The 12,407-nt window shown below is 32.6% G+C and overlaps 2 long non-coding RNA genes across 8 annotated transcripts; both read left to right on the top strand.

Annotated features, from left to right (window-relative positions):
- The first annotated feature begins 606 nt into the window (after positions 1 to 606).
- LOC118491118 lies at positions 607 to 1,474 on the top strand. 2 transcript variants are annotated; one of them, XR_004890429.1, is made up of 3 exons: positions 607 to 693; positions 1,058 to 1,122; positions 1,231 to 1,474. It is a non-coding gene; the product is annotated as an uncharacterized LOC118491118 (long non-coding RNA). The 2 variants fall into 2 exon arrangements; XR_004890428.1 differs by lacking the exon at positions 607 to 693 and having other exon boundaries at positions 891 to 1,122.
- A 4,495-nt stretch (positions 1,475 to 5,969) lies between these two features.
- Positions 5,970 to 11,058, top strand: LOC118491117. Of its 6 annotated transcripts, none has more exons than XR_004890425.1 (9): positions 5,970 to 6,108; positions 6,217 to 6,254; positions 6,545 to 6,600; positions 6,761 to 6,840; positions 7,962 to 8,021; positions 8,547 to 8,613; positions 8,957 to 9,760; positions 10,363 to 10,436; positions 10,725 to 11,058. It is a non-coding gene; the product is annotated as an uncharacterized LOC118491117 (long non-coding RNA). The 6 variants fall into 6 exon arrangements; XR_004890423.1 differs by having other exon boundaries at positions 10,363 to 10,519; XR_004890427.1 differs by lacking the exon at positions 10,725 to 11,058 and having other exon boundaries at positions 5,971 to 6,108; positions 7,936 to 8,021; positions 8,957 to 9,188; positions 9,670 to 9,760; positions 10,363 to 10,622.
- The last annotated feature ends 1,349 nt before the right edge of the window (positions 11,059 to 12,407 follow it).

Raw genomic sequence — 12,407 nt, 5'->3', positions numbered from 1 at the left:
AAAAGAGACATGGCATTTATACTATAGAAGTGGAATGAGGTCATCCATGTTCAAAGTGGAATGGCATTTCACCTTCTTCTTCGCATCAGGTATGATTTTTTGTCCGTCTTCATTGAATCTGACCACTGTTGGGATTATTATTTGGGGGTTTATGTGTTCTCCAATTTTGTTCCAGTCTTATACATTATTTACTGTAATTTATTGAGTTACAGTTTGGAATTTAGGGTTTTCATGTAGAAACATTAGGTAACTTGAATTGCTAGATTAATGATGATTTTTTTATCTTAATTTATATGTTTGGCTCATGATTGAAGTTAATTGTTGTTCAAATGGAATTTTAGGTCACGTTTATTCGTAAGCCGGATTTGATGACGATTTCATGTTATGTGGTTCTGTGCTGAATTCTGAATTGGATAATCTAGGCTTTAATTTAAGATTCTTCAAGTTTTGTGAAGAACGGTCTAATTTACTCGACACCTTGAGACAACCAAAGGTAAATTTAAGATTCTTGAATATTATTGCATGCTTACACTTTTGTAATGAGGTGACGTACTAGGGAAACAATCTCTAAAGATCAAATAAATGTTGCAGCATTTGTTGTTCTGGGAACGCTTCATCCGAAGGAAGGCCTTGTAAACTATTCAACAAAGATTATTCGAGGCTATTGTCGAATTGTTAGGTTGAATGGACATGGTAATTAATCTTTAAATTAATCAACAATTTGTTTCCATTGTCTTATTATTTTAAAAGCATATTATAAATTATCATACTGTATATTTTTACAAGCATCTTATTTTTATGGACATGGTAATTAATATTAATATGCATCTTGTAGAAGAGCTCGAAGTGTTTGATGAACCCAGGTAAAACCCAAAACTAGTGTTGATTTGTCATCTATAATAGCAAGTGGTAATCTAAATATTTGATATTGCTTTGGGGTTATGGAATTTTGGCGACTTGATTTGTCCCTAAGATCTTTTTTGTAGTAGCATTTGCATTGATTTCAATTCATTTATTGTTTGGTCAACTGCACTAACCAGAATCGTTATTTTTCAAGGCAAATCTTGAAGAGTTTTTTTGGTAGATTTTGAGGATCTTTCTGATAGTGATAACGCGAATTTGGTGAGCATAGTTGGTCGAAATATAAATACCTGTTTCATTCTAATGTAGTGTGAATGAAATTGGAATCGGCTAACTAAGGATTTTGTTTTTATGTTTTCTTTTCAACAGGACGAAGACATTGGGCAACAGAGCACATGGAAGAGGATGTTAATGGAGACCTATTAGAACATTGGTAGGGATATGTATAAAACAATGCTAATAAGAGATTATGTGTAGGCTTATGCCTTGAAAAAAAGACTCATTTGGGGAAGCCGAGTAGGGAGTTCAAGAAAGTCTATAAGTTACCACTCCTCAAATATGGAACATAAGTTGCTATCGTATGCTCCAATAATCTTATCCAACCCTTGAACAAGCTGGAATTTTGAATTTCATGGTACTCTTAAACTAAAACAATTGTTTTTTTTGGCTTTAAAACAACGAATGGTTTTTAAATGACAATATATAAGTGACAAGATTAGTTTAAATGCTTATTTATAACCTTTTACTTCATTGACTTCTAAATAACAATTATACAAGTGCTATGCAAGTTTCATCCAACTATCCAACTGAATATGCTATGCATTAGAAATAAACTTTGGCCAACATTCTTACTGTTTAATCCACTTCTATCTTTTAGCTAAAAGTTCTAATTTTGCTCATTACACTAGATTTGATTAAACATGTACAGTGGAAGCAGAGTCACACAATTAAATGGTTGAAAGGCCTACGAGCCCTGTGCCGCCTTTGATGACTGCAAGAACAGGTGCAAGAGATGTGTCTACCTTTTTGTCCATGTGTCGTGTTTATGCAGGGCTTCAGTATCAAGCCAATGTGTGTGATGGTTTATTGTTGTGTACGGGTGGGTTGGGTACTGGGTCCAAATGGGTTTGGGTCTCAACAGGTCGGTTTGTGAACAACTGGAGGAATGGTGGGAACAATTAGCGTTAACGGCTGTTACTGGGTAACGGTGGACAGTCAAAATGTGTTCGCCTAGAATAACCATGTGAAGAATCTCTATGCCTTTTATGACAAGGAATTTTTGTGACCAGACACTCATTAATCTTGACAAACGGCTGCATGGATGGTATATTGTTTATAGTGGTTGATTAAGATTTTCGAGTTTTGTATTGGATTTTTGATATTCTGATGGCTTGATTCACTCTTTTTGATGTTCGATTGCGTCTAAAGTTGTGAAAATTTTAAATAGCAGTTGCGATTCTGTTAAAATGTTGTCATGTCTACTTGATGTGTGGTTCAACTTTACACAATTTGTAGGGTTTTAATTTGTTTATTGGTTATTGCTGATGCTTTATTAATTTGGATGCCAATCTGGTTTACCAATCATGTGATGAAGTCCAGAATTTGTACTTGTTTGTTTCTCTAGGAGTCTCTTTCTAAAGTGATGAAAATCCTTCAAGTTTCAATTAGTTTTCTTTTCATTTGGTTTCTTTAACCTTTGCTGTAAGCAAAGTGTAGTTGGAATCATTTGGTTGTATCATTTTAGTATGCAAAGTATAGTCTTTTAGATCCTGCATTAATATGTAATGGATGCTTCAATTTTGTTTGAAAATATTTTATAGTGCATGATGTTTCATTCTCCCTTAAATTTTGCGTTTGTTAACTATATCAATTGTCGGTACCGTACATGTAAAGAAATGAACCGGACAAATACTGATCGAACATCGGTACCGGTTTGATATTTTTTTAATATAACCTTAATCACACCCTTATACTTTAAATCATGTGCTTTCGTCAAATATAACGATTGTTGGCACCGTAGAAGTAATGAAACGAACCAGACAGTTACCGACTGAACAACTTTGGTGCCGGTATGGTGTTTGTTTTTATTGTGTTCGATCTTATTGTTTTCGATCAATCTTATACTAAAATGTCACCAAAAAAATTAAACAAAGTTGCATGTTCAATTTTTTTAAAAATAGTTAACGAACACGGTTTCCAATTAAATTTATATTGAGACATGGATAATAATAAAGCATGACATAACAACATACTCAAGGTTTTATATAAAATATTATACTTTTTAACCTTTTTCGCTTAAAAGGAAACGGGTCGAATGCGTTTTTCGCTTAAGAAGAAGCGGGTCGAATGCTTTCTTGCTTAAAAAGAAACAGGTCGAATGCCTTTTCGCTTAAAAAGAAGCAAGTCGAATGCTCGCTTAAAAAGAAGCGGTTCAAATGCTTTTTCGATTATAAGATACGGGTCGAATGCTTTTTCGATTAAAAAGATATGGGTCGAATGCTTTTTCACTTAAAAAAACAAACGGGTCGAACGTTCTTTCGCTTAAAAAGAAGCGGGTCAAATGCTTTTTCAAATGTATAAAATATGTAGGTTTTTAGATTATTATTGAAATAATATAACCTTTGATATACTACCTAGCCAAGGATGGACCGATCGGTGATAAGAGCCATGTCTCGACTAGAGTCATGAGGACGTACGGATACACGGCTCCCGAGTATCTAGCCACCGGTATATACATGTATTTGTGTCAAAAAAATCCAAAAATTTGTTCTTTATCGCTAATCTTTTTCGTGTTTTTTCCCGTTATAGGTCATTTAACGTCTAAGAGTGATGTCTACAGCTTTGGGGTGGTTCTTCTTGAAGTGCTCTTTTTGAAATGCAGTCGCATCGAGCGCAGCTGCAGCGAGGTTGATGCGTCCAACAATACGCGGTGGTTGATGCGATTGATTTTTATCTGTCCTATTTGGCAATTAAGGTTACAAATCAAAATGTCATTGAGCATGGTGTAGATTTTATATACAATAGGCTTTGACTAAAAACTGTTGACTTCAATTTGAACTTTGACTTAAACTTGCAATTTGAACCTTGATGAGCGCCTCAAGGCGAGGCACCCAAACAAATGGTTTTTTATATCCAGGCCTGTTAGGACCGTGCACTATCCCCCCCTTATATCCAGGCATGTCCTGGCCTGAACACATCCTGACCCGCCACCCCGCTTGACCCAACCTGATGTGCTAATAAATTTGAGATGTTATAATAGCGGGGGCACTTGGTTCCAACCTCAACTTTACTCTTATTTCTTTTTGGTATTTTGGAATTTATAATCGTTTATCGTTTCAGAGCATGGGTGATATAACCGGAAACTTGGATGCAAAAAAGGCTTTTGACAGAAGCCCTGAAAATTCATAAGAAGTATCTGAACATGGCAAAGTACTCTAAGGAACCAAAACGATACAGGCGTACTACACAGTAAATTACGAAGTGATTGATAAATTAACTATAAACAACCCCCATACATAGCCCTAAACTCACCAACCTAAGTGATATATTTCCTGCCGCATCGCGCGGGTAAATGACTAGTATATATATATATATATATATATATATATATATATAGGTGGGGTTCTAGAGTGAACACTAGTGTATTTGCGAACTGAGTGAACAAATCCTGGCCATTGATCTACACACGTGTATGGCCAGGATCTCATCATCAAATCGTGAAATACACTAGTGTATTTCAACATCAAATCCTGGCCATTGATCTACACACGTGTGTATGGCCAGGATTTGTTCACTCAGTTCGCAAGCTACACTAGTGTTCACTCTTGGACCTAATCTTATATATATATATATATATATATATATATATATATATATATATATATATATATATATATATATATATATATATATATATATATATATATATATATATAGGGTTGGGTTCATTTTTAGAACTCTAAATAATTGCAGAACTTTCAGAACTCCTAATAAACAATCATTTTATATATATATTTTTTTGTATTTAGGATCTTTTTATCATCTATTATATATATTTTAATGATTACATACATGTTACAAGTAGTTTACATATGTTTAATAGCCAAATTATATATATGTGTAATAACTAGTTACATGTATGTAAAAAAACTCGTTTACATATGTGTAATTATAAAATTACATATAAAAAATGATAAAATTACTCTTAACATGTATGTAATCATAAAAATACACATAATAAATGATAAAATTATCCTAAACATAAAAATATATAAATAAAAAGATTGTTTATTAGGAGTTCTGTGAGTTCTGTAAATATTTATGGTTCTGAAATGATCCTTACCCTATATATATATATATATATATATATATATATATATATATATATATATATATAGGGGACCGCTAAAATGAGAACCACCTCGAGTTGTAAGAACCGTGAGAACTACACCGTATGGGGCGAGGTGGACCAATTTTTTTTTTTCATAAACGTAGATGCGTGTATTATAAACACATTTGTAAAAAAAATTCAAAAAAAAAAAATATCGTGTGTGTAGTTTTGAGCACCACAAGTTTGTGTTTACGGGTACCGTAAATCATACCGGAATATTTACGGTACCCGTAAACACAAACTTGTGGTGCTCAAAACTACACACACGACATTTTTTTTTGATTTTTTTACCAATGTTTTTATAATACACGCATCTACGTTTACGAAAAAAATTTTTGGTCCAACTCGCCCTGGTTCAAGTAGTTCTCACGGTTCTTACAACTGGAGATGGTTCTTATTTTAGAGCAATTCTATATATATATATATAGGGTGAAGATCATTTCAGAACCATTATTTTTTTCAGAACTTACAAAACTTATTACAACCCTTAGATTATATAATCAATGGTTCAAAATAATAGTGGTAGTATCGTAATTAAAGGATGTCTAATAGACAATTAATAAAGTAAAAAGGGTAATTTGGGGAAATCTATACAACCTAATAAAAACCTTAATTAGGGGACACATGTCCTCCATCTAGAGCTTCAATTCTTCATTTTCCCGCCAAAATTGACATCCATTCCTATTCCCTGTGGTGAAGAGTCACACGGGATCCATTTCCATTCATTCGGGTCAAATTGTTCTCCTATATAAACACACAACCCGACAATTTTGTTTCTCAATTAGGGTTTCTCAAGCCTTTCTCCCTCTGCTCTCTAAGACTCTTCATAGATCTGCGTATAATCCATCCGATTCAAGGTTAGATATTCCATATTTCTGATAAACATCGTGATTTTATAATTCCAATATGTAGATCTATGTTTTTCTGCAAGATCTGATTTTCATATTCATTCGTTTTTTTTCTAGGGTTTCATAACAATCGATTTGTTTACAACTACATCAAGGTATGATTGCGATATTAAGATATTATTATGATAAGGTGTTCTTATGTGTTCTTTGTAGATCCAACACAGATTTTTTCAATATTTATTGATGATTTTTGATCTTGATTTTTTTCATGTTTTGATTTGTGAATCGTTCGATATTATCACTCTCATCATTAATCATTGGATTCCTAATTCGTATCACTACAACAACGTCAATACACCAGGTACGATTCAGATTTGTATATTCTATAACTTTGATTGTTGATTTTGAATCATTTTTTTCAAATCTGGATATGTTTCGTATCTAGGGTTTGTCGTCTTCCAGCACAGATCTTCAAAGGTGATCTAATGCTTCATTAACAAGGTACTACCCTAATCTTTATATTTTTTATGGTTATGTTTTATGAAGTCTGATTATTACTATGGCATGTCAATCTACATGTTGGATTTAAACGCAAAGTCACTAATAAATGAGTTTTAACAAGGATTGCATATTTGCATTTGTTTTGATTTTGAAATTATAGATGGCGATGGATGTATTACCTGTACCATTGCCACAAAGTTCTTCGCCATGTCCAATTTATCTCGACAAGATTTCAAACAGGTATATGACTCTGAATTTTGTAAAGTATTTGTCAATTTGTAAACCACTAAACTTTACATTCTACATTATCACGTCGAATTTGAATTTTGTCTTAATCGAAGCCTCTTTTGATTTTATAATGTGTGAGCGACAAGGAATTTAAGTCTTCTTTGATATTATAAGTTTGTATACAGTTCAATTTGGATATAGAAAGTTGTAAGCATTATCACTGAATGTTAATAAAAAAGAGTATATTGATAGTGTGTATATATATAATAACACAGGGTAGCCTACAACCTTTTACATTGTTCTAAACAGCACTAAATTGTTCATCTATTTATGCAAAAAAAAAAAAAAAAAAAGAACAAGCCGCATTCCAAGTCAAGTGATTTTGATTTGAATGGTAATGGTTAATAAAGTACTATGTCTCAACAATGCTTCGTGAGAAATAGCAAACTAATTTCTTCTGATGTGTCAATATTCAATAACTTTCTCCACAACACACATTTGAGCAATCTGGTAGACTTAGCCCACCGAAATATAGTTAGGTAATCAACTTAGTTAAATCTTATTATTGGTGCATTTCTTAAGCTTAAGAGTTCTGTGTTTCAGTTCACATAAATTTCTTTATTGAAGAGTGGTCGTTCATTTTAGTTATAGATAAATAAACTCATAACTATTCGTTGAGCTGTTCTAAATGAGATTCATGGTGTACTATTGTAACAATTATATCAGGTAATATTGACTGAGATGTAAAAATTTGTGCCGGTTAGAACTTTAAATGTGTTGTTTTGGGTTATCTTAATTATTAATAGCCAGAAAGAATGGACAAATTTTAAATTAGAAAAACGATCAACGATCAAGGATGGAAATGCAACTGATTTGATAATTTCATGTTGCATTTGTTGACTATGTCTCTATTGTTGCCACTGTATTTCTCTACAGAAATTTCAATGTACAACACATGAAAACAGATGCCATGACTATTATGTAAATGCTCTTGAGTGTTTGTTGAGTAGTGTTTTTGGGGAAGAGGATTATTTGTTTAATAAATCTTGCTGTTTGTTTATCTTTTTGCCATTTGAGTCATTTGTTTCTTCCATTATTTTGTTTTAGTGATGTATGGCATACATTTTTCTCAGAGTTTGCTTTCCATATGCAAAAATTGGTGCAATTGTCCGTTCTAACTCGAACCTATGGTGGTATGTGACTATTTTCTTTTGACTACTACTCTGCACAACTGTATGTTTCTATCTACCATTTCGCTTGCATTCTCAATCTCTATTTCAACCAATGTTTTAAAATCCGGTTTTTATACGTACCGGATTTGGCTCAGAAACGACTTAACCGGGTGTATTGGGTGGTTCAACCAGGTGTACCGGGCGGTTTAACCGGTTCTACCGGACGGATCAACCAGCTGAATTTGAATCGGTTTTTAAATCATTTATTTCAACAGCTTGGTTTCATGTTACTAGCCTTCATATGGAAGTTTGTCTTTCCTTCATGAATTAATTACAATTTTTTGCGATGGTTAGAATTTGTTCTTCAACAGAGCAATAATGTATTTTTATTTTATATTATTGTTTAGATATTTGAAAAACACCTGTTGATGGTGTCATGAATGAACCAGTTCTAAAAAAGGCTCGGTTATCAAATCAGTTATTCTTATTAGTTTCAATCTTTTTTTAGCATTACATTAATCTTTTTCTCCTTCTATTTTCATGTAGGGTTATGTGTTGTGGTGCTTTTATATGGAAATGACATTGATCAAGAATGGGTTATTAACATTGTAAGGTAAGTATTCTTGCTTCTAGCATCATGTCAACTTCTATATGCCATCTATACATACCATAGTTATTAAAGGCGCGAGGCGCACTCAGGGCGATTTGTTGGCCCGGGACTTTATCTACGCCTAGGCGCGCCTGGGCGCTCGCCTTAATAACTATGCAGAAGATTATGAACTAACCTGAAGATTAAAGGCGCGATGTACACTCAGGGCGATTGTTGGGCCCGAGGCTTTATTTGCGCCTGGGCGCTCGCTTTAATAACTATGATACATACATGTAAAGTGGGTTAAAAGCTCTACAACAAACATTAGTTTTAAACTTAATTTACTGTTATTTTCTATTTCGAGCAGAGAGTATGAGGCAATGAAGCATCACATGCTCTAATGACTAATCGAAAAGGTTAATGGCATGCAAGGAACTAAACAATTTTTATTGAAGATGATTATAGTGATGTTGACCGGTATTCATGCGTGAAATCTACTCCCATAAGCAGTGAGAAATGCTTCAATTTCCACTTTAGTTTTTCATAGAATATAATCTTTGTCAATACCGCCAAAAATGAAGATTATGTAAGTTTTTAAGGTAAGATGCGTTGAGTTACATATATAAATTGCATAATAATACAGTTCTGCTGCTCATGTTTGAAAAATGGGTGCATCATATGTAGGGATGAGCTCGGTACCAACAGGTATCGAAAATCCCCAAAATGGGTACTGGTATCCCCGGTTCGGTACCGGTATACTCGGTTCAGTACCGGTATTTGAGGGTAGAACTGGTAAATACTGGTACCAAAAAACATCGAAAGTCAGTACCGAATATATTTCCGTTCAGGAAATTCGGTACGTGTTCGAAACCGGTACCCTACCATTTGCTCATCCTACCATATGTATATATTCCAACACGAGCCCATCAACTTTATAAGGGGTGGTGCACCTATTTTTCCTCATTGAGCTTACTTACATATATGTTCTTTATATGAATCCTTCTTGCTTCGTTTGATACTTAAATGGACTTCATTATTATTTATTATTTATGGCTAATGCACTTCCTTTGTTAAATGCAGTGTTGCTAATTTGGTAAAAGACATCTATTTTAAGTTACATATGGATGATGATAGAATGTTACATGTGACATTAATAGTTGGTTTCCAAAGAGTAAGTGATATTTTCACTTATGTTTTTTTTGTAAAGCTTTGTTTATCAATATTTTCAAGTCTTTATATCATTGTTATACGTAGTGTGTATTTGTTTGGGTATGTACTCTACTCACTTATTAAGGAAGATTTGATTTCCTTATTCTTACTTTTTTATACTTTTAAATACAAGCCAACTGTCAATGGCAGTTGCTAATTTGTATATTCCAAAATTAAAAATTAAAAATAAAAATTCTGATTCTAGCTTTATTCACTGTGTCAACATGAACAATTGCTTCGTAGTTTCGTTTTGATTTGAATATTATGAACTTGATAAACTTTGAAAGAATGAGTTTTCATGTCGAGGCCAGTAAGTGGAAACTTTATAAACTGGAACACTAGATAGAAGGATATGACGCTTACTGTTACCGGAAGCCGTAGTTAAAATAGAGGTCGACTATCGGTAAATTTTATAATCGAATTCCTTTGATGAAATATTATATTCAAATATTCCCAAAAATTTTGATAAGCAATGTGTCCCATTTATTTAGTCAACTTAACATTTTTTCATGCATTTTGTTCTAAGAAGGGTATGATTATTGTTGTTGGGTTATTTGATTTCAGCCTAACTATTGAAGATGGATTTCCAAAAGCTCAAAGAAGAGGTCATGTGATGCATGCTGTATGGGGTGGCAAAGGTCATTGTATTTGCATTTTGTTGGTCAAGGGTCGGATTGCAGGTCACATTATGTTGGTGGCGAGTCAGATTGCAATCTAACGTGTAACTTAAAGCTATAAAACTTTGTACTCAATTTGTTGCAACATTATAACCATATCTGTTATTTTTTTACCAGCTATGAATTAAAAAACTGTTGTTAATTTGAGGTTTTTATTATCAAAGGGCTATTTGCTAAAATTAATGGTTATTAATTTTAAATTGGCCTTTTAGTAATAAGTTCTTGACTGGATCACCCTTTTATTTATAGGAGTTTAAAGCGGAAGAATGCTTGAGCTTGAGAGAACTGTATGCAAAAAAGATTTCAGATGTTAACGCAGGAAGGTCAACACATACATTACAGTTTCCTCAATGCGAAACCAATAGGCGTAAACTGGTTGACGTTAACGCCTACGACAAAGTGTTCAGTATCAATGATAATATAACTAATAAGAAGTTGAAGACCTCAGAACACATTCAGAATAAAGAGTGAAATTTTCTATTTCGAGTTTTTGAGCGTTATTGGCGTCATACGTTTGAATTTAGTATTTTTCCTTTTTTGAATAATTGTCTCTTGCTTTAATTTCAATAATATTGTTATTTTATTTGTTGTTAGATTGACAATAATATTTCACGTTATTAAGTAATTTCATATATCTGATTGACTTTTTCCTGTTAAAATTTTTTAAATGTCTTTGATTCAGCAAGAATACAAACATACTAGCAATGTCGAAAGTTATATACAAGTTAGTGACGATCCTAACTATCATTTTTTTTTGCAATGACAGTAACTCATGGATTGGTATTATACTATCCTATTTTATCTATAATTTATTATCTTTTATTATTGTTTCTATTTCATAAACTTTACATGTTTTAATGTTGTTATCAAATGTAGATCCCTCCCAAATTAATTACTGACTTAGGTGGTTACAAAGCTCCAACAAATAGAAATATTAGAGTAATAGGCTTTCAATTTATATTTCACACAAAAAAACGTATTTCCTTTGTTTACTTATCTTTTCGGTTATTTTAGATCTATAGTACGATACTTTCGTTGTATTTTAATGTTCGATTCAGATTTCCATAATAAGTCCATGCTTACTGTTTCTTTATGATCAGTTTAAACATAATTTTTTTTTTCTAAAAATAAAAAAAACATATCATTTATCAACACCGCAAAATTCGCGGGTATTAGCACTAGTCTAAAAAATAAACTCCTTATTTACCTCCATGTATTTCTCAATTTCTCTCTCTAATCCCTTCGTTTCTTACTGATGAGTTGATATCAATTCATATCCATCACTCCAGAGCAAGAGAAACGCTAACATAGTGGGTTCGAGGTTCGCTTTCGTTGTTGGTTGTAGTCACAAACCTTAGGCCGGTAAGCCTTTTCTTAGACTTTTAGATCTGAGTTGCACATCAATTACGTATTAGAATAGTGGAGACCGAATGCTTTAGTTTCTTTATTTTACTAGTGGCATTTGTAACCCTATTTATCGACAAAATAAAATCATTTCATAACCATATTAATAGGATTTATTTTAATCAAAAAGTATGCCACTGATTATAAGATTGGAGATAATTAATAAATAAGTTTTGTATGGGTTAAAAAAGCTTGAGAGCTAAGTAATAGTGTTTTGAAATAGTTATATAACAAATGCAGATGTTGAATGGCTGCTTTATTAATTTATATTGCTTTTCACTAAATAAGTTTTCTTCGTAAAAACCTTTTATATGGAATTGTTGTTTTAGGCTACAGGTCTTGAGGTGTTCATTATTACTGTTTGGGAAACACCACAAAAATCAACGGAAAAAAAAGAGACAGTTGAAGATGTATAATGAATGTGTAGGTTAAAAATAATTTGTATATTTTTTAATAGTTTGAACATGCACATCATATGTAAATATCTTTTCTTTCTTATCCACATGTATGTAAAAATCTATATACGTA

Source organism: Helianthus annuus, chromosome 4, assembly GCF_002127325.2.
Source record: "Helianthus annuus cultivar XRQ/B chromosome 4, HanXRQr2.0-SUNRISE, whole genome shotgun sequence".
NCBI classification, from domain to species: Eukaryota; Viridiplantae; Streptophyta; class Magnoliopsida; order Asterales; family Asteraceae; genus Helianthus; species Helianthus annuus.
The sequence above is the reverse complement of the archived record's forward strand: the minus strand, read 5'-3'. Positions and strand labels throughout refer to the sequence as shown.